The sequence below is a fragment of the Hyla sarda genome, unplaced genomic scaffold (genome assembly GCF_029499605.1).
Source record: "Hyla sarda isolate aHylSar1 unplaced genomic scaffold, aHylSar1.hap1 scaffold_3090, whole genome shotgun sequence".
In the NCBI taxonomy this organism is placed as follows: Eukaryota; Metazoa; Chordata; class Amphibia; order Anura; family Hylidae; genus Hyla; species Hyla sarda.
This window is the reverse complement of record NW_026609814.1, coordinates 1-24,133: the sequence shown is the minus strand read 5'-3', so window position 1 is coordinate 24,133 and position 24,133 is coordinate 1. Positions and strand designations below refer to the sequence as shown.

At 46.1% G+C, this 24,133-nt stretch overlaps 9 non-coding genes across 9 annotated transcripts; all 9 read left to right on the top strand.

Moving 5' to 3' along the window:
- Window positions 1–924: 924 nt before the first annotated feature.
- Window positions 925–1,115, top strand: LOC130328528 (U2 spliceosomal RNA). The gene has a single exon (XR_008872482.1). It is a non-coding gene; the product is annotated as a U2 spliceosomal RNA (small nuclear RNA).
- Window positions 1,116–3,200: 2,085 nt separating this feature from the next.
- Window positions 3,201–3,391, top strand: LOC130328527 (U2 spliceosomal RNA). The gene has a single exon (XR_008872481.1). It is a non-coding gene; the product is annotated as a U2 spliceosomal RNA (small nuclear RNA).
- Window positions 3,392–5,468: 2,077 nt separating this feature from the next.
- On the top strand, window positions 5,469–5,659 carry LOC130328526 (U2 spliceosomal RNA). The gene has a single exon (XR_008872480.1). It is a non-coding gene; the product is annotated as a U2 spliceosomal RNA (small nuclear RNA).
- Window positions 5,660–7,745: 2,086 nt separating this feature from the next.
- On the top strand, window positions 7,746–7,936 carry LOC130328534 (U2 spliceosomal RNA). The gene has a single exon (XR_008872487.1). It is a non-coding gene; the product is annotated as a U2 spliceosomal RNA (small nuclear RNA).
- Window positions 7,937–14,393: 6,457 nt separating this feature from the next.
- Window positions 14,394–14,584, top strand: LOC130328532 (U2 spliceosomal RNA). Its single transcript, XR_008872486.1, has one exon. It is a non-coding gene; the product is annotated as a U2 spliceosomal RNA (small nuclear RNA).
- Window positions 14,585–16,673: 2,089 nt separating this feature from the next.
- Window positions 16,674–16,864, top strand: LOC130328531 (U2 spliceosomal RNA). Its single transcript, XR_008872485.1, has one exon. It is a non-coding gene; the product is annotated as a U2 spliceosomal RNA (small nuclear RNA).
- A 2,095-nt stretch (window positions 16,865–18,959) lies between these two features.
- LOC130328530 (U2 spliceosomal RNA) lies at window positions 18,960–19,150 on the top strand. Its single transcript, XR_008872484.1, has one exon. It is a non-coding gene; the product is annotated as a U2 spliceosomal RNA (small nuclear RNA).
- A 2,076-nt stretch (window positions 19,151–21,226) lies between these two features.
- Window positions 21,227–21,417, top strand: LOC130328525 (U2 spliceosomal RNA). Its single transcript, XR_008872479.1, has one exon. It is a non-coding gene; the product is annotated as a U2 spliceosomal RNA (small nuclear RNA).
- Window positions 21,418–23,507: 2,090 nt separating this feature from the next.
- On the top strand, window positions 23,508–23,697 carry LOC130328529 (U2 spliceosomal RNA). Its single transcript, XR_008872483.1, has one exon. It is a non-coding gene; the product is annotated as a U2 spliceosomal RNA (small nuclear RNA).
- Window positions 23,698–24,133: the final 436 nt, after the last annotated feature.

Sequence of the window (24,133 nt, the reverse complement as noted above, 5' to 3'; positions counted from 1 at the left end):
ATTTCGGCGGAGAAATATATATATATATATATATATATATATATATATATACGCGCACACACACACATATATATAAACGTATTCTCCGTTGAGATATTGCAGCCGCTGCTGTGTCCAGGCCCAGGAGCCTTAGCACTGTGCTGTGATGTCACTCAATACCACTGACATCACTAGGTGTAAACAACATCTCTCCTTTGCTGTGTATGTGACTATGGAGCTGTTTGGTGATGTCGTCTATTATGGCCTTCATAGAAGCAACAGGAGATTGTTGCATCCATCTAGAACCCTCAGAACTACAGTGCTATGATGTCACTCACTTCCACAGGCCTTGCAGAGTGTAAACAACAACAACCCAGCTTTGTTGTGTATGTAACCATAGGGATTTGTGATGTCACCTAGAACCTTCACAGCAGCGACAGCTTTATGAGGAGCATCAGCACTGCTCTGCCTGAGCAGAACCATCACCGCCATAGGTTGTCAAATAACCCGGGTTTAACCCACACAGGTAAGTCCAATGGGGTGCAGGCATGTCCTCTATGCTTACAGCTTCCCGTGGGTGTTGGTTTGATACCGTTTGGGGACAGCCAAGGAGGCATCTGCAGGCAACAAAGGTAGGTGTGTGCTTGTGTGTGTGTTTCCTATGCAGATCCTAAGCCCAGTGTCACATGCAAGTAGGAGGAGTAAGAAGGGTTCCTGGCAAATCCGGGTTATGGATTGCATTTAAAAAGGCCCCGTGGGAGTGCAATGGGCCCCTGTCTTGCTGCTTAGCAATAATGGTATGGGTTTAGGTTCTGCTGTGTGTACTGGTGGTTGACTGCCCCCCAGCCCAGAGTGTGCATGGAAAATTGTCTGGCAGCCTCCCTGACAGCAAGCAGTGATAGTGCCCATGAAGGGGACCTTGTTGGGCCCGCCCCTTTCACGGTTATCGCTTCTCGGCCTTTTGGCTAAGATCAAGTGTAGTATCTGTTCTTATCAGTTTAATATCTGATACGTCCCCTATCTGGGGACCATATATTAAATGGATTTTTGAGAACGGGGGCCGATTTCGAAGCTTGCTTCCGTCGCCCTATGCATTGACCCGATATGGCAGTATCTTCGGGTACAGTGCACCACCCCCTTACAGGGTTAAAAAGAAAGATTCCTACTTTCATTGCTACCTGCTTGCTGGCTAGCCAGCTAGCCAGCCCTGTGGGCCTTGCTGCTGCTGCAGCCAAAAAACAAAAGGTGGTGCTGCTGCTGCTGCTTCTGCTGCTTCTGCTTGTGTCTGGCCGCTGTTGGAGCGTCCAGGCACAGGACTTCTGCTGCTGCTGACTAAATGGCCTCCTTAATTGGATCATTTGAGTAGCCAGCACACCTGTGCAGGTAGGGCATGACATGATAGGCAGCTGCCTTGATAGCGGGTGGGTGCTGAATGTTCCTAATTGACAAAATAAGATTAATGCTTATGAAGAAATATAAAATCTCATCCCTTCCCCAATATCGCGCCACACCCCTACCCCTTAATTCCCTGGTTGAACTTGATGGACATATGTCTTTTTTCGACCGTACTAACTATGTAACTATGTAACATAACATGGGGGGGGGTCTCCTGGCTGTTCACACAGGTGTGTCATTGCTGTACATTGACCATGCATTGCTTCTGTGGTATTGCAAAGGCAAAGACAAATGCTTCCAGCCATCCATTGCACTAATGGATTGGTCATCAGCTGGCTGTCTATGTCCCGCATCAATATAGACCAAAGTACAGAGGGTTAGGCTATGCTATTGTGCACCTACCTGATGCATCAGAAGGTGCGAGGCCCTTGCTAAATTCTGTGCACAGACTTTGAGATCTATACTTTAGACTGTATCTAAACCTGCTCCAACATGGACTGACATTCTGGCCTACTTTCAGCCGATGCGACTTGTCTGTCGCTGAACAGTCGCTTTTTATGTATTCAGCACCTATGTATAATGTTGTAAAAATGCTCTAGAAGCTAAAGTCGCAGAAATGTCACACATATTTGGCCTGCAACTTTCTGTGCGACAAATTCAGACAGGAAAAATCAGTATAAATCCTTAGAAAATTATCCCCCAGTGTCTCCATCTGCTGGCGGTATTGAATAAGCATTGCTGCACTGATGGGGTATGCATTAGACGAAAAAAAAGAAGAAAAAGAAGAATAATACGCCCAGAAAAGAGGCGAAAAGGAGAAAAACGTAAAAAAACGTGAAAAAAAAGTAAGAGGAAGAGAAGGGAAAAAAAGGTGGAAATGGGTTTAAAAGTGATTTCGGCGGAGAAATATATATATATATATATATATATATATATATATATATATATATATACGCGCACACACACACATATATATAAACGTATTCTCCGTTGAGATATTGCAGCCGCTGCTGTGTCCAGGCCCAGGAGCCTTAGCACTGTGCTGTGATGTCACTCAATACCACTGACATCACTAGGTGTAAACAACATCTCTCCTTTGCTGTGTATGTGACTATGGAGCTGTTTGGTGATGTCGTCTATTATGGCCTTCATAGAAGCAACAGGAGATTGTTGCATCCATCTAGAACCCTCAGAACTACAGTGCTATGATGTCACTCACTTCCACAGGCCTTGCAGAGTGTAAACAACAACAACCCAGCTTTGTTGTGTATGTAACCATAGGGATTTGTGATGTCACCTAGAACCTTCACAGCAGCGACAGCTTTATGAGGAGCATCAGCACTGCTCTGCCTGAGCAGAACCATCACCGCCATAGGTTGTCAAATAACCCGGGTTTAACCCACACAGGTAAGTCCAATGGGGTGCAGGCATGTCCTCTATGCTTACAGCTTCCCGTGGGTGTTGGTTTGATACCGTTTGGGGACAGCCAAGGAGGCATCTGCAGGCAACAAAGGTAGGTGTGTGCTTGTGTGTGTGTTTCCTATGCAGATCCTAAGCCCAGTGTCACATGCAAGTAGGAGGAGTAAGAAGGGTTCCTGGCAAATCCGGGTTATGGATTGCATTTAAAAAGGCCCCGTGGGAGTGCAATGGGCCCCTGTCTTGCTGCTTAGCAATAATGGTATGGGTTTAGGTTCTGCTGTGTGTACTGGTGGTTGACTGCCCCCCAGCCCAGAGTGTGCATGGAAAATTGTCTGGCAGCCTCCCTGACAGCAAGCAGTGATAGTGCCCATGAAGGGGACCTTGTTGGGCCCGCCCCTTTCACGGTTATCGCTTCTCGGCCTTTTGGCTAAGATCAAGTGTAGTATCTGTTCTTATCAGTTTAATATCTGATACGTCCCCTATCTGGGGACCATATATTAAATGGATTTTTGAGAACGGGGGCCGATTTCGAAGCTTGCTTCCGTCGCCCTATGCATTGACCCGATATGGCAGTATCTTCGGGTACAGTGCACCACCCCCTTACAGGGTTAAAAAGAAAGATTCCTACTTTCATTGCTACCTGCTTGCTGGCTAGCCAGCTAGCCAGCCCTGTGGGCCTTGCTGCTGCTGCAGCCAAAAAACAAAAGGTGGTGCTGCTGCTGCTGCTTCTGCTGCTTCTGCTTGTGTCTGGCCGCTGTTGGAGCGTCCAGGCACAGGACTTCTGCTGCTGCTGACTAAATGGCCTCCTTAATTGGATCATTTGAGTAGCCAGCACACCTGTGCAGGTAGGGCATGACATGATAGGCAGCTGCCTTGATAGCGGGTGGGTGCTGAATGTTCCTAATTGACAAAATAAGATTAATGCTTATGAAGAAATATAAAATCTCATCCCTTCCCCAATATCGCGCCACACCCCTACCCCTTAATTCCCTGGTTGAACTTGATGGACATATGTCTTTTTTCGACCGTACTAACTATGTAACTATGTAACATAACATGGGGGGGGGGGTCTCCTGGCTGTTCACACAGGTGTGTCATTGCTGTACATTGACCATGCATTGCTTCTGTGGTATTGCAAAGGCAAAGACAAATGCTTCCAGCCATCCATTGCACTAATGGATTGGTCATCAGCTGGCTGTCTATGTCCCGCATCAATATAGACCAAAGTACAGAGGGTTAGGCTATGCTATTGTGCACCTACCTGATGCATCAGAAGGTGCGAGGCCCTTGCTAAATTCTGTGCACAGACTTTGAGATCTATACTTTAGACTGTATCTAAACCTGCTCCAACATGGACTGACATTCTGGCCTACTTTCAGCCGATGCGACTTGTCTGTCGCTGAACAGTCGCTTTTTATGTATTCAGCACCTATGTATAATGTTGTAAAAATGCTCTAGAAGCTAAAGTCGCAGAAATGTCACACATATTTGGCCTGCAACTTTCTGTGCGACAAATTCAGACAGGAAAAATCAGTATAAATCCTTAGAAAATTATCCCCCAGTGTCTCCATCTGCTGGCGGTATTGAATAAGCATTGCTGCACTGATGGGGTATGCATTAGACGAAAAAAAAGAAGAAAAAGAAGAATAATACGCCCAGAAAAGAGGCGAAAAGGAGAAAAACGTAAAAAAACGTGAAAAAAAAGTAAGAGGAAGAGAAGGGAAAAAAAGGTGGAAATGGGTTTAAAAGTGATTTCGGCGGAGAAATATATATATATATATATATATATATATATATATATACGCGCACACACACACATATATATAAACGTATTCTCCGTTGAGATATTGCAGCCGCTGCTGTGTCCAGGCCCAGGAGCCTTAGCACTGTGCTGTGATGTCACTCAATACCACTGACATCACTAGGTGTAAACAACATCTCTCCTTTGCTGTGTATGTGACTATGGAGCTGTTTGGTGATGTCGTCTATTATGGCCTTCATAGAAGCAACAGGAGATTGTTGCATCCATCTAGAACCCTCAGAACTACAGTGCTATGATGTCACTCACTTCCACAGGCCTTGCAGAGTGTAAACAACAACAACCCAGCTTTGTTGTGTATGTAACCATAGGGATTTGTGATGTCACCTAGAACCTTCACAGCAGCGACAGCTTTATGAGGAGCATCAGCACTGCTCTGCCTGAGCAGAACCATCACCGCCATAGGTTGTCAAATAACCCGGGTTTAACCCACACAGGTAAGTCCAATGGGGTGCAGGCATGTCCTCTATGCTTACAGCTTCCCGTGGGTGTTGGTTTGATACCGTTTGGGGACAGCCAAGGAGGCATCTGCAGGCAACAAAGGTAGGTGTGTGCTTGTGTGTGTGTTTCCTATGCAGATCCTAAGCCCAGTGTCACATGCAAGTAGGAGGAGTAAGAAGGGTTCCTGGCAAATCCGGGTTATGGATTGCATTTAAAAAGGCCCCGTGGGAGTGCAATGGGCCCCTGTCTTGCTGCTTAGCAATAATGGTATGGGTTTAGGTTCTGCTGTGTGTACTGGTGGTTGACTGCCCCCCAGCCCAGAGTGTGCATGGAAAATTGTCTGGCAGCCTCCCTGACAGCAAGCAGTGATAGTGCCCATGAAGGGGACCTTGTTGGGCCCGCCCCTTTCACGGTTATCGCTTCTCGGCCTTTTGGCTAAGATCAAGTGTAGTATCTGTTCTTATCAGTTTAATATCTGATACGTCCCCTATCTGGGGACCATATATTAAATGGATTTTTGAGAACGGGGGCCGATTTCGAAGCTTGCTTCCGTCGCCCTATGCATTGACCCGATATGGCAGTATCTTCGGGTACAGTGCACCACCCCCTTACAGGGTTAAAAAGAAAGATTCCTACTTTCATTGCTACCTGCTTGCTGGCTAGCCAGCTAGCCAGCCCTGTGGGCCTTGCTGCTGCTGCAGCCAAAAAACAAAAGGTGGTGCTGCTGCTGCTGCTTCTGCTGCTTCTGCTTGTGTCTGGCCGCTGTTGGAGCGTCCAGGCACAGGACTTCTGCTGCTGCTGACTAAATGGCCTCCTTAATTGGATCATTTGAGTAGCCAGCACACCTGTGCAGGTAGGGCATGACATGATAGGCAGCTGCCTTGATAGCGGGTGGGTGCTGAATGTTCCTAATTGACAAAATAAGATTAATGCTTATGAAGAAATATAAAATCTCATCCCTTCCCCAATATCGCGCCACACCCCTACCCCTTAATTCCCTGGTTGAACTTGATGGACATATGTCTTTTTTCGACCGTACTAACTATGTAACTATGTAACATAACATGGGGGGGGGGTCTCCTGGCTGTTCACACAGGTGTGTCATTGCTGTACATTGACCATGCATTGCTTCTGTGGTATTGCAAAGGCAAAGACAAATGCTTCCAGCCATCCATTGCACTAATGGATTGGTCATCAGCTGGCTGTCTATGTCCCGCATCAATATAGACCAAAGTACAGAGGGTTAGGCTATGCTATTGTGCACCTACCTGATGCATCAGAAGGTGCGAGGCCCTTGCTAAATTCTGTGCACAGACTTTGAGATCTATACTTTAGACTGTATCTAAACCTGCTCCAACATGGACTGACATTCTGGCCTACTTTCAGCCGATGCGACTTGTCTGTCGCTGAACAGTCGCTTTTTATGTATTCAGCACCTATGTATAATGTTGTAAAAATGCTCTAGAAGCTAAAGTCGCAGAAATGTCACACATATTTGGCCTGCAACTTTCTGTGCGACAAATTCAGACAGGAAAAATCAGTATAAATCCTTAGAAAATTATCCCCCAGTGTCTCCATCTGCTGGCGGTATTGAATAAGCATTGCTGCACTGATGGGGTATGCATTAGACGAAAAAAAAGAAGAAAAAGAAGAATAATACGCCCAGAAAAGAGGCGAAAAGGAGAAAAACGTAAAAAAACGTGAAAAAAAAGTAAGAGGAAGAGAAGGGAAAAAAAGGTGGAAATGGGTTTAAAAGTGATTTCGGCGGAGAAATATATATATATATATATATATATATATATATATATATATATATATACGCGCACACACACACATATATATAAACGTATTCTCCGTTGAGATATTGCAGCCGCTGCTGTGTCCAGGCCCAGGAGCCTTAGCACTGTGCTGTGATGTCACTCAATACCACTGACATCACTAGGTGTAAACAACATCTCTCCTTTGCTGTGTATGTGACTATGGAGCTGTTTGGTGATGTCGTCTATTATGGCCTTCATAGAAGCAACAGGAGATTGTTGCATCCATCTAGAACCCTCAGAACTACAGTGCTATGATGTCACTCACTTCCACAGGCCTTGCAGAGTGTAAACAACAACAACCCAGCTTTGTTGTGTATGTAACCATAGGGATTTGTGATGTCACCTAGAACCTTCACAGCAGCGACAGCTTTATGAGGAGCATCAGCACTGCTCTGCCTGAGCAGAACCATCACCGCCATAGGTTGTCAAATAACCCGGGTTTAACCCACACAGGTAAGTCCAATGGGGTGCAGGCATGTCCTCTATGCTTACAGCTTCCCGTGGGTGTTGGTTTGATACCGTTTGGGGACAGCCAAGGAGGCATCTGCAGGCAACAAAGGTAGGTGTGTGCTTGTGTGTGTGTTTCCTATGCAGATCCTAAGCCCAGTGTCACATGCAAGTAGGAGGAGTAAGAAGGGTTCCTGGCAAATCCGGGTTATGGATTGCATTTAAAAAGGCCCCGTGGGAGTGCAATGGGCCCCTGTCTTGCTGCTTAGCAATAATGGTATGGGTTTAGGTTCTGCTGTGTGTACTGGTGGTTGACTGCCCCCCAGCCCAGAGTGTGCATGGAAAATTGTCTGGCAGCCTCCCTGACAGCAAGCAGTGATAGTGCCCATGAAGGGGACCTTGTTGGGCCCGCCCCTTTCACGGTTATCGCTTCTCGGCCTTTTGGCTAAGATCAAGTGTAGTATCTGTTCTTATCAGTTTAATATCTGATACGTCCCCTATCTGGGGACCATATATTAAATGGATTTTTGAGAACGGGGGCCGATTTCGAAGCTTGCTTCCGTCGCCCTATGCATTGACCCGATATGGCAGTATCTTCGGGTACAGTGCACCACCCCCTTACAGGGTTAAAAAGAAAGATTCCTACTTTCATTGCTACCTGCTTGCTGGCTAGCCAGCTAGCCAGCCCTGTGGGCCTTGCTGCTGCTGCAGCCAAAAAACAAAAGGTGGTGCTGCTGCTGCTGCTTCTGCTGCTTCTGCTTGTGTCTGGCCGCTGTTGGAGCGTCCAGGCACAGGACTTCTGCTGCTGCTGACTAAATGGCCTCCTTAATTGGATCATTTGAGTAGCCAGCACACCTGTGCAGGTAGGGCATGACATGATAGGCAGCTGCCTTGATAGCGGGTGGGTGCTGAATGTTCCTAATTGACAAAATAAGATTAATGCTTATGAAGAAATATAAAATCTCATCCCTTCCCCAATATCGCGCCACACCCCTACCCCTTAACCCCTTAAGGACCAGGCCATTTTATACCTTAAGGACCGGAGCGTTTTTTGCAATTCTGACCACTGTCACTTTAAACATTAATAACTCTGGAATGCTTTTAGTTATCATTCTGATTCCGAGATTTTTTTTTCGTGACATATTCTACTTTAACTTAGTGGTAAAATTTCATGGTAACTTGCATCCTTTCTTGGTGAAAAATCCCAAAATTTGATGAAAAAAATGAAAATTTTGCATTTTTCTAACTTTGAAGCTCTCTGCTTGTAAGGAAAATGGATATTCAAAATATATTTTTTTTGGGTTCACATATACAATATGTCTACTTTATGTTTGCATCATAAAATTTATGAGTTTTTACTTTTGGAAGACACCAGAGGGCTTCAAAGTTCAGTAGCAATTTTGAAATTTTTCACAAAATTTTCAAACTCACTATTTTTCAGGGACCAGTTCAGTTTTGAAGTGGATTTGAAGGGTCTTCATATTAGAAATACCCCATAAAAGACCCCATTATAAAAACTACACCCCCTAAAGTATTCAATAAAACATTCAGTAAGTGTATTAACCCTTTAGGTGTTTCACAGGAATAGCAGCAAAGTGAAGGAGAAAATTCAAAATCTTCATTTTTTACACTCGCATGTTCTTGTAGACCCAATTTTTGAATTTTTGTAAGGGGTAAAAAGGAGAAAATTTTTACTTGTATTTGAAACCCAATTTCTCTCGAGTAAGCACATACCTCATATGTCTATGTTAATTGTTCAGTGGGCGCAGTAGAGGGCTCAGAAGGGAAGGAGCGACAAATGGTTTTTGGGGGGCATGCCGCATTTAGGAAGCCCCTATGGTGCCAGGACAGCAAAAAAAAAACACATGGCATACCATTTTGGAAACTAGACCCCTCAGGGAACGTAACAAGGGGTAAAGTGAACCTTAATATCCTACAGGTGATTCACGACTTTTGCATATGTAAAAAAAATATATTTTTTTTTTACCTAAAATGCTTGGTTTCCCAAAAATTTTACATTTTTAAAAAGGGTAATAGCAGAAAATACCCCCCAAAATTTGAAGCCCAATTTCTCCCGATACAGAAAACACCTCGCATGGGGGTGAAAAGTGCTCTGCTGGTGCACTACAGGTCTCAGAAGAGAAGGAGTCACATTTGGCTTTTTGAAAGCAAATTTTGCTCTGGGGGCATGCCGCATTTAGGAAGCCCCTATGGTGCCAGAACAGCAAAAAAAAACCACATGGCATACCATTTTGGAAACTAGACCCCTCGGGGAACGTAACAAGGGGTAACGTGAACCTTAATGCCCTACAGGTGTTTCGCGACTTTTGCATATGTAAGAAAAAATAATTTTTTTTTACCTAAAATACTTGTTTTCCCAAAATGTTTACATTTTTAAAAAGGGTAATAGCGGAAAATACCCCCCAAAATTTGAAGCCCAATTTCTCCCGATTCAGAAAACACCCCATATGGGGGTGAAAAGTGATCTGCTGGCGCACTACAGGTCTCAGAAGAGAAGGAGTAACATTTGGCTTTTTGAAAGCAAATTTTGCTCTGGGGGCATGCCGCATTTAGGAAGCCCCCATGGTGCCAGGACAGCAAAAAAAGCCCACATGGCATACCATTTTGGAAACTAGACCCCTCGGGGAACGTAACAAGGGGTAATGTGAACCTTAATACCCTACAGGTGTTTCACGACTTTTGCATATGTAAAAAAATATATATTTTTTTTACCTAAAATGCTTGGCTTCCCAAAATTTTTACAATTTTAAAAAGGGTTATAGCAGAAAATACCCCCCAAAATTTGAAGCCCAATTTCTCCCGATTCAGAAAACACCCCATATGGGTGTGAAAAGTGCTCTGCTGGCGCACTACAGGTCTCAGAAGAGAAGGAGTCACATTTGGCTTTTTGAAAGCGAATTTTGCTCTGGGGGCATGCCGCATTTAGGAAGCCCCTATGGTGCCAGGACAGCAAAAAAAAAAACACATGGCATACCATTTTGGAAACTAGACCCCTCGGGGAACGTAACAAGGGGTAATTTGAACCTTAATACCCTACAGGTGTTTCACGACTTTTGCATATGTAAAAAAATATATATTTTTTTTACCTAAAATGCTTGTTTTCCCAAAAATTTTACATTTTTTAAAAGGGTAATAGCAGAAAATACCCCCCAAAATTTGAAGCCCAATTTCTACCGAGTACGGCGATACCCCATATGTGGCCCTAAACTGTTGCCTTGAAATACGACAGCGCTCCAAAGTGAGAGCGCCATACGCATTTGAGGCCTAAATTAGGGATTGCATAGGGGTGGACATAGGGGAATTCTACGCCAGTGATTCCCAAACAGGGTGCCTCCAGCTGTTGTAAAACTCCCAGCATGCCTGGACAGTCAGTGGCTATCTGGCAATACTGGGAGTAGTTGTTTTGCAACAGCTGGAGGCTCCGTTTTGGAAACAGTGGCGTACCAGACGTTTTTCATTTTTATTGGGGAGGGGGGTTGTATAGGGGTATGTGTATATGTAGTGTTTTTTACTTTTTATTTTATTTTGTGTTAGTGTAGTGTAGTGTTTTTAGGGTACAGTCGCACGGGCGGGGGGTTCACAGTAGTTTTTCGCTGGCAGTTTGAGCTACGGCAGAAAATTTGACGCAGCTCAAACTTGCAGCCGGATACTTACTGTAATCCTCCGCCCATGTGAGTGTACCCTGTACGTTCACATTGGGGGGGGGGAACATCCAGCTGTTGCAAAACTACAACTCCCAGCATGTACGGTCTATCAGTGCATGCTGGGAGTTGTAGTTTTGCAACCGCTGGAGGATCCGTTTTGGAAACAGTGGCGTACCAGACATTTTTCATTTTTATTGGGGAGGGGGGCTGTGTAGGGGTATGTGTATATGTAGTGTTTTTTACTTTTTATTTTATTTTGTGTTAGTGTAATGTAGTGTTTTTAGGGTACAGTCACACGGGCGGGGGTTCACAGTCGTTTCTCGCTGGCAGTTTGAGCTGCGGCAGAAATTTTGCCGCACCTCAAACTTGCAGCCGGATACTTACTGTAATCCTCCGCCCATGTGAGTGTACCCTGTACGTTCACATTGGGGGGGGGGGGGGGGGGACATCCAGCTGTTGCAAAACTACAACTCCCAGCATGTACGGTCTATCAGTGGATGCTGGGAGTTGTAGTTTTGCAACAGCTGGAGACACACAGGTTGTGAAACACCGAGTTTGGTAACAAACTCAGTGTTTTGCAACCAGTGTGCCTTCAGCTGTTGCAAAAGCTACAACCCCCAGCATGTACGGACAGCGGAAGGGCATGCTGGGTGTTGTAGTTATGCAACAGCTGGAGGCATACTACTTTGGCTGGGGATGCTGGGGATTGTAGTTATGCAACAGCTGGAGACACACTGGTTTGCTACTTAACTCAGTGTGCCTTCAGCTGTTGCAAAACTACAACTCTCAGCAGTCACCGACAGCCAACGGGCATGCTGGGAGTTGTAGTTATGCAACCACCAGATGCACCACTACAACTCCCAGCATGCACTTTAGCTGATTGTGCAAGCTGGGAGTTGTAGTTACACAACAGCTGAAGGTGCACTTTTCCATAGAAAGAATGTGCCTCCAGCTGTTGCAAAACTACAAGTCCCAGCATGCCCATAAGGGCATGCTGGGAGTTGTGGTGGTCTGCCTCCTGCTGTTGCATAACTACAGCTCCCAGCATGCCCTTTTTGCATGCTGGGAGCTGTTGCTAAGCAACAGCAGGAGGCTGTCACTCACCTCCAACGATCCTCGCTGCACCAGGTCAGTCCCTCGTCGTCTCCGCCGCCGCTGCTCCTGGGGCCCCGATCCCAACAGGGGCGCCGGGGATCGGGGTCCCCAGCACCCGGGGTGCACGTCCCGCACCCGCTCACGTCCTCCGGAAGAGGGGCGGAGCGGGTTGCGGGAGTGACACCCGCAGCAGGCGCCCTGATTGGTCGGCCGGTAATCCGGCCGACGAATCAGGGCGATCGTGAGGTGGCACCAGTGCCACCTCACCCCTGCTGCCTCTGGCTGTTCGGGGCCGTCTCTGACGGCCCCGATCAGCCAATAATTCCGGGTCACCGGGTCACTGGAGACCCGATTGACCCGGAATCCGCCGCAGATCGCTGGACTGAATTGTCCAGCGATCTGCGGCCATCGCCGACATGGGGGGTCATAATGACCCCCCTGGGCGATATGCCCCGATGCCTGCTGAACGATTTCAGCAGGCATCGGGGACCGGCTCCGCTCCAGATGGTTGCGGGGGGCCGGTAAAACACATGACGTTCTCATACGTCATGTGTCCTTAAGGACTCGGAAATGGAGACGTATGAGAACGTCATGTGTCCTTAAGGGGTTAATTCCCTGGTTGAACTTGATGGACATATGTCTTTTTTCGACCGTACTAACTATGTAACTATGTAACATAACATGGGGGGGGGGGGGGTCTCCTGGCTGTTCACACAGGTGTGTCATTGCTGTACATTGACCATGCATTGCTTCTGTGGTATTGCAAAGGCAAAGACAAATGCTTCCAGCCATCCATTGCACTAATGGATTGGTCATCAGCTGGCTGTCTATGTCCCGCATCAATATAGACCAAAGTACAGAGGGTTAGGCTATGCTATTGTGCACCTACCTGATGCATCAGAAGGTGCGAGGCCCTTGCTAAATTCTGTGCACAGACTTTGAGATCTATACTTTAGACTGTATCTAAACCTGCTCCAACATGGACTGACATTCTGGCCTACTTTCAGCCGATGCGACTTGTCTGTCGCTGAACAGTCGCTTTTTATGTATTCAGCACCTATGTATAATGTTGTAAAAATGCTCTAGAAGCTAAAGTCGCAGAAATGTCACACATATTTGGCCTGCAACTTTCTGTGCGACAAATTCAGACAGGAAAAATCAGTATAAATCCTTAGAAAATTATCCCCCAGTGTCTCCATCTGCTGGCGGTATTGAATAAGCATTGCTGCACTGATGGGGTATGCATTAGACGAAAAAAAAGAAGAAAAAGAAGAATAATACGCCCAGAAAAGAGGCGAAAAGGAGAAAAACGTAAAAAAACGTGAAAAAAAAGTAAGAGGAAGAGAAGGGAAAAAAAGGTGGAAATGGGTTTAAAAGTGATTTCGGCGGAGAAATATATATATATATATATATATATATATATATATATATATATATATACGCGCACACACACACATATATATAAACGTATTCTCCGTTGAGATATTGCAGCCGCTGCTGTGTCCAGGCCCAGGAGCCTTAGCACTGTGCTGTGATGTCACTCAATACCACTGACATCACTAGGTGTAAACAACATCTCTCCTTTGCTGTGTATGTGACTATGGAGCTGTTTGGTGATGTCGTCTATTATGGCCTTCATAGAAGCAACAGGAGATTGTTGCATCCATCTAGAACCCTCAGAACTACAGTGCTATGATGTCACTCACTTCCACAGGCCTTGCAGAGTGTAAACAACAACAACCCAGCTTTGTTGTGTATGTAACCATAGGGATTTGTGATGTCACCTAGAACCTTCACAGCAGCGACAGCTTTATGAGGAGCATCAGCACTGCTCTGCCTGAGCAGAACCATCACCGCCATAGGTTGTCAAATAACCCGGGTTTAACCCACACAGGTAAGTCCAATGGGGTGCAGGCATGTCCTCTATGCTTACAGCTTCCCGTGGGTGTTGGTTTGATACCGTTTGGGGACAGCCAAGGAGGCATCTGCAGGCAACAAAGGTAGGTGTGTGCTTGTGTGTGTGTTTCCTATGCAGATCCTAAGCCCAGTGTCACATGCAAGTAGGAGGAGTAAGAAGGGTTCCTGGCAAATCCGGGTTATGGATTGCATTTAAAAAGGCCCCGTGGGAGTGCAATGGGCCCCTGTCTTGCTGCTTAGCAATAATGGTATGGGTTTAGGTTCTGCTGTGTGTACTGGTGGTTGACTGCCCCCCAGCCCAGAGTGTGCATGGAAAATTGTCTGGCAGCCTCCCTGACAGCAAGCAGTGATAGTGCCCATGAAGGGGACCTTGTTGGGCCCGCCCCTTTCACGGTTATCGCTTCTCGGCCTTTTGGCTAAGATCAAGTGTAGTATCTGTTCTTATCAGTTTAATATCTGATACGTCCCCTATCTGGGGACCATATATTAAATGGATTTTTGAGAACGGGGGCCGATTTCGAAGCTTGCTTCCGTCGCCCTATGCATTGACCCGATATGGCAGTATCTTCGGGTACAGTGCACCACCCCCTTACAGGGTTAAAAAGAAAGATTCCTACTTTCATTGCTACCTGCTTGCTGGCTAGCCAGCTAGCCAGCCCTGTGGGCCTTGCTGCTGCTGCAGCCAAAAAACAAAAGGTGGTGCTGCTGCTGCTGCTTCTGCTGCTTCTGCTGCTTCTGCTTGTGTCTGGCCGCTGTTGGAGCGTCCAGGCACAGGACTTCTGCTGCTGCTGACTAAATGGCCTCCTTAATTGGATCATTTGAGTAGCCAGCACACCTGTGCAGGTAGGGCATGACATGATAGGCAGCTGCCTTGATAGCGGGTGGGTGCTGAATGTTCCTAATTGACAAAATAAGATTAATGCTTATGAAGAAATATAAAATCTCATCCCTTCCCCAATATCGCGCCACACCCCTACCCCTTAATTCCCTGGTTGAACTTGATGGACATATGTCTTTTTTCGACCGTACTAACTATGTAACTATGTAACATAACATGGGGGGGGGGTCTCCTGGCTGTTCACACAGGTGTGTCATTGCTGTACATTGACCATGCATTGCTTCTGTGGTATTGCAAAGGCAAAGACAAATGCTTCCAGCCATCCATTGCACTAATGGATTGGTCATCAGCTGGCTGTCTATGTCCCGCATCAATATAGACCAAAGTACAGAGGGTTAGGCTATGCTATTGTGCACCTACCTGATGCATCAGAAGGTGCGAGGCCCTTGCTAAATTCTGTGCACAGACTTTGAGATCTATACTTTAGACTGTATCTAAACCTGCTCCAACATGGACTGACATTCTGGCCTACTTTCAGCCGATGCGACTTGTCTGTCGCTGAACAGTCGCTTTTTATGTATTCAGCACCTATGTATAATGTTGTAAAAATGCTCTAGAAGCTAAAGTCGCAGAAATGTCACACATATTTGGCCTGCAACTTTCTGTGCGACAAATTCAGACAGGAAAAATCTGTATAAATCCTTAGAAAATTATCCCCCAGTGTCTCCATCTGCTGGCGGTATTGAATAAGCATTGCTGCACTGATGGGGTATGCATTAGACGAAAAAAAAGAAGAAAAAGAAGAATAATACGCCCAGAAAAGAGGCGAAAAGGAGAAAAACGTAAAAAAACGTGAAAAAAAAGTAAGAGGAAGAGAAGGGAAAAAAAGGTGGAAATGGGTTTAAAAGTGATTTCGGCGGAGAAATATATATATATATATATATATATATATATATATATATATACGCGCACACACACACATATATATAAACGTATTCTCCGTTGAGATATTGCAGCCGCTGCTGTGTCCAGGCCCAGGAGCCTTAGCACTGTGCTGTGATGTCACTCAATACCACTGACATCACTAGGTGTAAACAACATCTCTCCTTTGCTGTGTATGTGACTATGGAGCTGTTTGGTGATGTCGTCTATTATGGCCTTCATAGAAGCAACAGGAGATTGTTGCATCCATCTAGAACCCTCAGAACTACAGTGCTATGATGTCACTCACTTCCACAGGCCTTGCAGAGTGTAAACAACAACAACCCAGCTTTGTTGTGTATGTAACCATAGGGATTTGTGATGTCACCTAGAACCTTCACAGCAGCGACAGCTTTATGAGGAGCATCAGCACTGCTCTGCCTGAGCAGAACCATCACCGCCATAGGTTGTCAAATAACCCGGGTTTAACCCACACAGGTAAGTCCAATGGGGTGCAGGCATGTCCTCTATGCTTACAGCTTCCCGTGGGTGTTGGTTTGATACCGTTTGGGGACAGCCAAGGAGGCATCTGCAGGCAACAAAGGTAGGTGTGTGCTTGTGTGTGTGTTTCCTATGCAGATCCTAAGCCCAGTGTCACATGCAAGTAGGAGGAGTAAGAAGGGTTCCTGGCAAATCCGGGTTATGGATTGCATTTAAAAAGGCCCCGTGGGAGTGCAATGGGCCCCTGTCTTGCTGCTTAGCAATAATGGTATGGGTTTAGGTTCTGCTGTGTGTACTGGTGGTTGACTGCCCCCCAGCCCAGAGTGTGCATGGAAAATTGTCTGGCAGCCTCCCTGACAGCAAGCAGTGATAGTGCCCATGAAGGGGACCTTGTTGGGCCCGCCCCTTTCACGGTTATCGCTTCTCGGCCTTTTGGCTAAGATCAAGTGTAGTATCTGTTCTTATCAGTTTAATATCTGATACGTCCCCTATCTGGGGACCATATATTAAATGGATTTTTGAGAACGGGGGCCGATTTCGAAGCTTGCTTCCGTCGCCCTATGCATTGACCCGATATGGCAGTATCTTCGGGTACAGTGCACCACCCCCTTACAGGGTTAAAAAGAAAGATTCCTACTTTCATTGCTACCTGCTTGCTGGCTAGCCAGCTAGCCAGCCCTGTGGGCCTTGCTGCTGCTGCAGCCAAAAAACAAAAGGTGGTGCTGCTGCTGCTGCTTCTGCTGCTTCTGCTGCTTCTGCTTGTGTCTGGCCGCTGTTGGAGCGTCCAGGCACAGGACTTCTGCTGCTGCTGACTAAATGGCCTCCTTAATTGGATCATTTGAGTAGCCAGCACACCTGTGCAGGTAGGGCATGACATGATAGGCAGCTGCCTTGATAGCGGGTGGGTGCTGAATGTTCCTAATTGACAAAATAAGATTAATGCTTATGAAGAAATATAAAATCTCATCCCTTCCCCAATATCGCGCCACACCCCTACCCCTTAATTCCCTGGTTGAACTTGATGGACATATGTCTTTTTTCGACCGTACTAACTATGTAACTATGTAACATAACATGGGGGGGGGTCTCCTGGCTGTTCACACAGGTGTGTCATTGCTGTACATTGACCATGCATTGCTTCTGTGGTATTGCAAAGGCAAAGACAAATGCTTCCAGCCATCCATTGCACTAATGGATTGGTCATCAGCTGGCTGTCTATGTCCCGCATCAATATAGACCAAAGTACAGAGGGTTAGGCTATGCTATTGTGCACCTACCTGATGCATCAGAAGGTGCGAGGCCCTTGCTAAATTCTGTGCACAGACTTTGAGATCTATACTTTAGACTGTATCTAAACCTGCTCCAACATGGACTGACATTCTGGCCTACTTTCAGCCGATGCGACTTGTCTGTCGCTGAACAGTCGCTTTTTATGTATTCAGCACCTATGTATAATGTTGTAAAAATGCTCTAGAAGCTAAAGTCGCAGAAATGTCACACATATTTGGCCTGCAACTTTCTGTGCGACAAATTCAGACAGGAAAAATCTGTATAAATCCTTAGAAAATTATCCCCCAGTGTCTCCATCTGCTGGCGGTATTGAATAAGCATTGCTGCACTGATGGGGTATGCATTAGACGAAAAAAAAGAAGAAAAAGAAGAATAATACGCCCAGAAAAGAGGCGAAAAGGAGAAAAACGTAAAAAAACGTGAAAAAAAAGTAAGAGGAAGAGAAGGGAAAAAAAGGTGGAAATGGGTTTAAAAGTGATTTCGGCGGAGAATATATATATATATATATATATATATATATATATATATATATATATATACGCGCACACACACACATATATATAAACGTATTCTCCGTTGAGATATTGCAGCCGCTGCTGTGTCCAGGCCCAGGAGCCTTAGCACTGTGCTGTGATGTCACTCAATACCACTGACATCACTAGGTGTAAACAACATCTCTCCTTTGCTGTGTATGTGACTATGGAGCTGTTTGGTGATGTCGTCTATTATGGCCTTCATAGAAGCAACAGGAGATTGTTGCATCCATCTAGAACCCTCAGAACTACAGTGCTATGATGTCACTCACTTCCACAGGCCTTGCAGAGTGTAAACAACAACAACCCAGCTTTGTTGTGTATGTAACCATAGGGATTTGTGATGTCACCTAGAACCTTCACAGCAGCGACAGCTTTATGAGGAGCATCAGCACTGCTCTGCCTGAGCAGAACCATCACCGCCATAGGTTGTCAAATAACCCGGGTTTAACCCACACAGGTAAGTCCAATGGGGTGCAGGCATGTCCTCTATGCTTACAGCTTCCCGTGGGTGTTGGTTTGATACCGTTTGGGGACAGCCAAGGAGGCATCTGCAGGCAACAAAGGTAGGTGTGTGCTTGTGTGTGTGTTTCCTATGCAGATCCTAAGCCCAGTGTCACATGCAAGTAGGAGGAGTAAGAAGGGTTCCTGGCAAATCCGGGTTATGGATTGCATTTAAAAAGGCCCCGTGGGAGTGCAATGGGCCCCTGTCTTGCTGCTTAGCAATAATGGTATGGGTTTAGGTTCTGCTGTGTGTACTGGTGGTTGACTGCCCCCCAGCCCAGAGTGTGCATGGAAAATTGTCTGGCAGCCTCCCTGACAGCAAGCAGTGATAGTGCCCATGAAGGGGACCTTGTTGGGCCCGCCCCTTTCACGGTTATCGCTTCTCGGCCTTTTGGCTAAGATCAAGTGTAGTATCTGTTCTTATCAGTTTAATATCTGATACGTCCCCTATCTGGGGACCATATATTAAATGGATTTTTGAGAACGGGGGCCGATTTCGAAGCTTGCTTCCGTCGCCCTATGCATTGACCCGATATGGCAGTATCTTCGGGTACAGTGCACCACCCCCTTACAGGGTTAAAAAGAAAGATTCCTACTTTCATTGCTACCTGCTTGCTGGCTAGCCAGCTAGCCAGCCCTGTGGGCCTTGCTGCTGCTGCAGCCAAAAAACAAAAGGTGGTGCTGCTGCTGCTGCTTCTGCTGCTTCTGCTTGTGTCTGGCCGCTGTTGGAGCGTCCAGGCACAGGACTTCTGCTGCTGCTGACTAAATGGCCTCCTTAATTGGATCATTTGAGTAGCCAGCACACCTGTGCAGGTAGGGCATGACATGATAGGCAGCTGCCTTGATAGCGGGTGGGTGCTGAATGTTCCTAATTGACAAAATAAGATTAATGCTTATGAAGAAATATAAAATCTCATCCCTTCCCCAATATCGCGCCACACCCCTACCCCTTAATTCCCTGGTTGAACTTGATGGACATATGTCTTTTTTCGACCGTACTAACTATGTAACTATGTAACATAACATGGGGGGGGGGTCTCCTGGCTGTTCACACAGGTGTGTCATTGCTGTACATTGACCATGCATTGCTTCTGTGGTATTGCAAAGGCAAAGACAAATGCTTCCAGCCATCCATTGCACTAATGGATTGGTCATCAGCTGGCTGTCTATGTCCCGCATCAATATAGACCAAAGTACAGAGGGTTAGGCTATGCTATTGTGCACCTACCTGATGCATCAGAAGGTGCGAGGCCCTTGCTAAATTCTGTGCACAGACTTTGAGATCTATACTTTAGACTGTATCTAAACCTGCTCCAACATGGACTGACATTCTGGCCTACTTTCAGCCGATGCGACTTGTCTGTCGCTGAACAGTCGCTTTTTATGTATTCAGCACCTATGTATAATGTTGTAAAAATGCTCTAGAAGCTAAAGTCGCAGAAATGTCACACATATTTGGCCTGCAACTTTCTGTGCGACAAATTCAGACAGGAAAAATCAGTATAAATCCTTAGAAAATTATCCCCCAGTGTCTCCATCTGCTGGCGGTATTGAATAAGCATTGCTGCACTGATGGGGTATGCATTAGACGAAAAAAAAGAAGAAAAAGAAGAATAATACGCCCAGAAAAGAGGCGAAAAGGAGAAAAACGTAAAAAAACGTGAAAAAAAAGTAAGAGGAAGAGAAGGGAAAAAAAGGTGGAAATGGGTTTAAAAGTGATTTCGGCGGAGAAATATATATATATATATATATATATATATATATATATACGCGCACACACACACATATATATAAACGTATTCTCCGTTGAGATATTGCAGCCGCTGCTGTGTCCAGGCCCAGGAGCCTTAGCACTGTGCTGTGATGTCACTCAATACCACTGACATCACTAGGTGTAAACAACATCTCTCCTTTGCTGTGTATGTGACTATGGAGCTGTTTGGTGATGTCGTCTATTATGGCCTTCATAGAAGCAACAGGAGATTGTTGCATCCATCTAGAACCCTCAGAACTACAGTGCTATGATGTCACTCACTTCCACAGGCCTTGCAGAGTGTAAACAACAACAACCCAGCTTTGTTGTGTATGTAACCATAGGGATTTGTGATGTCACCTAGAACCTTCACAGCAGCGACAGCTTTATGAGGAGCATCAGCACTGCTCTGCCTGAGCAGAACCATCACCGCCATAGGTTGTCAAATAACCCGGGTTTAACCCACACAGGTAAGTCCAATGGGGTGCAGGCATGTCCTCTATGCTTACAGCTTCCCGTGGGTGTTGGTTTGATACCGTTTGGGGACAGCCAAGGAGGCATCTGCAGGCAACAAAGGTAGGTGTGTGCTTGTGTGTGTGTTTCCTATGCAGATCCTAAGCCCAGTGTCACATGCAAGTAGGAGGAGTAAGAAGGGTTCCTGGCAAATCCGGGTTATGGATTGCATTTAAAAAGGCCCCGTGGGAGTGCAATGGGCCCCTGTCTTGCTGCTTAGCAATAATGGTATGGGTTTAGGTTCTGCTGTGTGTACTGGTGGTTGACTGCCCCCCAGCCCAGAGTGTGCATGGAAAATTGTCTGGCAGCCTCCCTGACAGCAAGCAGTGATAGTGCCCATGAAGGGGACCTTGTTGGGCCCGCCCCTTTCACGGTTATCGCTTCTCGGCCTTTTGGCTAAGATCAAGTGTAGTATCTGTTCTTATCAGTTTAATATCTGATACGTCCCCTATCTGGGGACCATATATTAAATGGATTTTTGAGAACGGGGGCCGATTTCGAAGCTTGCTTCCGTCGCCCTATGCATTGACCCGATATGGCAGTATCTTCGGGTACAGTGCACCACCCCCTTACAGGGTTAAAAAGAAAGATTCCTACTTTCATTGCTACCTGCTTGCTGGCTAGCCAGCTAGCCAGCCCTGTGGGCCTTGCTGCTGCTGCAGCCAAAAAACAAAAGGTGGTGCTGCTGCTGCTGCTTCTGCTGCTTCTGCTTGTGTCTGGCCGCTGTTGGAGCGTCCAGGCACAGGACTTCTGCTGCTGCTGACTAAATGGCCTCCTTAATTGGATCATTTGAGTAGCCAGCACACCTGTGCAGGTAGGGCATGACATGATAGGCAGCTGCCTTGATAGCGGGTGGGTGCTGAATGTTCCTAATTGACAAAATAAGATTAATGCTTATGAAGAAATATAAAATCTCATCCCTTCCCCAATATCGCGCCACACCCCTACCCCTTAATTCCCTGGTTGAACTTGATGGACATATGTCTTTTTTCGACCGTACTAACTATGTAACTATGTAACATAACATGGGGGGGGGGTCTCCTGGCTGTTCACACAGGTGTGTCATTGCTGTACATTGACCATGCATTGCTTCTGTGGTATTGCAAAGGCAAAGACAAATGCTTCCAGCCATCCATTGCACTAATGGATTGGTCATCAGCTGGCTGTCTATGTCCCGCATCAATATAGACCAAAGTACAGAGGGTTAGGCTATGCTATTGTGCACCTACCTGATGCATCAGAAGGTGCGAGGCCCTTGCTAAATTCTGTGCACAGACTTTGAGATCTATACTTTAGACTGTATCTAAACCTGCTCCAACATGGACTGACATTCTGGCCTACTTTCAGCCGATGCGACTTGTCTGTCGCTGAACAGTCGCTTTTTATGTATTCAGCACCTATGTATAATGTTGTAAAAATGCTCTAGAAGCTAAAGTCGCAGAAATGTCACACATATTTGGCCTGCAACTTTCTGTGCGACAAATTCAGACAGGAAAAATCAGTATAAATCCTTAGAAAATTATCCCCCAGTGTCTCCATCTGCTGGCGGTATTGAATAAGCATTGCTGCACTGATGGGGTATGCATTAGACGAAAAAAAAGAAGAAAAAGAAGAATAATACGCCCAGAAAAGAGGCGAAAAGGAGAAAAACGTAAAAAAACGTGAAAAAAAAGTAAGAGGAAGAGAAGGGAAAAAAAGGTGGAAATGGGTTTAAAAGTGATTTCGGCGGAGAAATATATATATATATATATATATATATATATATATATATATATACGCGCACACACACACATATATATAAACGTATTCTCCGTTGAGATATTGCAGCCGCTGCTGTGTCCAGGCCCAGGAGCCTTAGCACTGTGCTGTGATGTCACTCAATACCACTGACATCACTAGGTGTAAACAACATCTCTCCTTTGCTGTGTATGTGACTATGGAGCTGTTTGGTGATGTCGTCTATTATGGCCTTCATAGAAGCAACAGGAGATTGTTGCATCCATCTAGAACCCTCAGAACTACAGTGCTATGATGTCACTCACTTCCACAGGCCTTGCAGAGTGTAAACAACAACAACCCAGCTTTGTTGTGTATGTAACCATAGGGATTTGTGATGTCACCTAGAACCTTCACAGCAGCGACAGCTTTATGAGGAGCATCAGCACTGCTCTGCCTGAGCAGAACCATCACCGCCATAGGTTGTCAAATAACCCGGGTTTAACCCACACAGGTAAGTCCAATGGGGTGCAGGCATGTCCTCTATGCTTACAGCTTCCCGTGGGTGTTGGTTTGATACCGTTTGGGGACAGCCAAGGAGGCATCTGCAGGCAACAAAGGTAGGTGTGTGTGGCTTGTGTGTGTGTTTCCTATGCAGATCCTAAGCCCAGTGTCACATGCAAGTAGGAGGAGTAAGAAGGGTTCCTGGCAAATCCGGGTTATGGATTGCATTTAAAAAGGCCCCGTGGGAGTGCAATGGGCCCCTGTTCCTGTGGCTGCTTAGCAATAATGGTATGGGTTTAGGTTCTGCTGTGTGTACTGGTGGTTGACTGCCCCCCAGCCCAGAGTGTGCATGGAAAATTGTCTGGCAGCCTCCCTGACAGCAAGCAGTGATAGTGCCCATGAAGGGGACCTTGTTGGGCCCGCCCCTTTCACGGGTTATCGCTTCTCGGCTTTTGGCTAAGATCAAGTGTAGTATCTGTTCTTATCAGTTTAATATCTGATACGTCCCTATCTGGGGACCATATATTAAATGGATTTTTGAGAACGGGGGCCGATTTCGAAGCTTGCTTCCGTCGCCCTATGCATTGACTCCGATATGGCAGTATCTTCGGGTACAGTGCACCACCCCCTTACAGGGTTAAAAGAAAGATTCCTACTTTCATTGCTACCTGCTTGCTGGCTAGCCAGCTAGCCAGCCCTGTGGGCCTTGCTGCTGCTGCAGCCAAAAAACAAAAGGTGGTGCTGCTGCTGCTGCTTCTGCTGCTTCTGCTTGTGTCTGGCCGCTGTTGGATGCGTCCAGGCACAGGACTTCTGCTGCTGCTGACTAAATGGCCTCCTTAATTGGATCATTTGAGTAGCCAGCACACCTGTGCAGGTAGGGCATGACATGATAGGCAGCTGCCTTGATAGCGGGTGGGGTGCTGAATGTTCCTAATTGACAAAATAAGATTAATGCTTATGAAGAAATATAAAATCTCATCCCTTCCCCAATATCGCGCACAACCCCTACCCTTAATTACCTGGTTGAACTTGATGGACATATGTCTTTTTTCGACCGTACTAA